Here is a 2,166-nt window from a genome sequence, read left to right as displayed (position 1 = left end):
AATAATAATAATAATAATAATAATAATAATAATAATAATAATAATAATAATAATATGTTTTATTTATAGACTGCTATTCCGCAATGATCATAGCGGTGTACAATAAAAATTAAAAAAAGAAAACAGATACAAGCACAAATTGGGAAAAATTTAAAAAAATACTGTAAAGAAAGATGGTCATAGGATACACCACACAGCCCTGAAACAGCTTAGAGCTTCAACTCATCAAAACAAGCTGTAAGTTACAATAAAAACAAAACAAAAAGAGTAAGAAGGAACTGTTATAGATTTTCCTTTCTCTTAAGCTCGATAACTCATAGATCAATTATTGTCTGAAGTCAAGAATGGCATATTTTGTCACTAGATTCAGATATCAAATATTAGACAATAGAATGAAGATGGAACATATCTATTTCTGTTATTTGTTTCCATGTAATTTTTTTTTGGAAATTTATTTAAAAAACCAAATTAAAATAAAAAAACAATAAACAAACATATCATAAAAACACACTTTCATATAATATCATCTATAACCTGTCAACAAACATCGGCATTACATAGAATATTATTTTATATATTTTCATTGTTGCTTATATTAACAATTAAATTAACAAGTAAAAGGGTTTAAAATAAATTGAACTATCATTCATGTAAATAGAACAACATAGAGAAATGGGAATTATGGAGAAACAAAAAGGTAACGAAATTACTGACAACACTGGAGGGGAAGTTAATAGAATTTACATTTAGCATTTAATGAAAGCCATATGAAAACTTTTGACTCATCGGCAAACAGCCACTGTGTATGCGTTCAGGGAATTTGTTATTTGTGCCATATATTCTTCAAAGTATGAACATTGTCATCAGTTTCCCTCAAGTAGCCAGTGTCATGAATGCTTGTATTTAGGTGGAAGCATAAAATAGGGAATAATAATAATAATAATAATAATAATAATAATAATATCCATGCTCCAGTGATAATTATGCTTCATCTGGTTTGGAATGTTGCATTCCCATACAGCCCTGTCTGCAAAAAGGCATCCAAAACTCATTCAGATGTACTTATAAATCAACGTACATATTGCTATACTAGGGGTGGATATCTTTGGCATTTTGGGGGCGATGGGGTTCCTCCTGGTAACAGCAGACTCAAGAGCTGAATGGATTGCCAAAAATGCCAAAACAACAAAAACAATGAAAGAAAAAGCCAAAACAGTTTTTTGGGTTTTTTTTAGTTATGTTTTCTATACTATGTTTTTTATGTTATGTGCGGTGCACCAAGCACCCATTTAAAATATAGATTGTGCCTCTTTGACATTCAACTAACTTTCTCTCCTTCCTTGGTTTTTACAAACGTGTGAGTCAAATTATAGGTGAGTTTATGTGTGAGTTTAAAGGCTTTCTCACATGAGGCAGGTAAATCACAATCGCAACAAACCAATAGCATCTTCAGTTGGGGCTTATCACACGACATCATTCCTATTCTGTTGTTCTCCAGTGGAAGACCATTTGGAAAGTGTTTCATTTTATTAACACAACAAATCTGTTAATAACCTCCTTTCCTGCTACTGTTCTGCTATGGTTTCCTTTCTGTGATTTCTTTTCAACGGGCAAATTAACTGAGAAACTTTTTTTTTAAATCACATATTAAGGGGGTGGAAACTGTAGCAAATGACCATTTCCACCCACCCACCTCAAACTGGGGTTTATCAGAGAAACTGAGAAGGCAAAATTTTTCTCACTGCCCCACTCCACCTCCTCCCTTGTGTGATAAAGCCCCCCCCCACAACCACACACACATAAACACACACCTGGAAATGTATGTGTAAAGTTGTACCAACACTTTCCACAAGCCTTTAAATCTGCTATTCATGCTAGATAATAGCACCTATGGAAATACTGATTGCACAATATCGTAGCCATTTTGTCCCTCCTTCGCTCTTAGGACTTTATCACATGGGGTAAATCAGAGGTTTAAAAAGGCATTTTTCCGGGATATTTGCACGATCGTAGGAAAGATTTTCCTATGACATCACAATTAGAAAGGACTTACCCCGAGAAGAACCAGGAATGCTCCAGCAACAAAGCATTCACAGGGAAATCCCATGAATGATTTGTTCCTGGAGCATTCCTGGTTTTTTCTGGGATAAGTCCTCTCTAAGCACA

The sequence above is a fragment of the Sceloporus undulatus genome, chromosome 4 (assembly GCF_019175285.1).
Source record: "Sceloporus undulatus isolate JIND9_A2432 ecotype Alabama chromosome 4, SceUnd_v1.1, whole genome shotgun sequence".
In the NCBI taxonomy this organism is placed as follows: Eukaryota; Metazoa; Chordata; class Lepidosauria; order Squamata; family Phrynosomatidae; genus Sceloporus; species Sceloporus undulatus.
Note: the sequence above shows the minus strand (reverse complement) of the source record.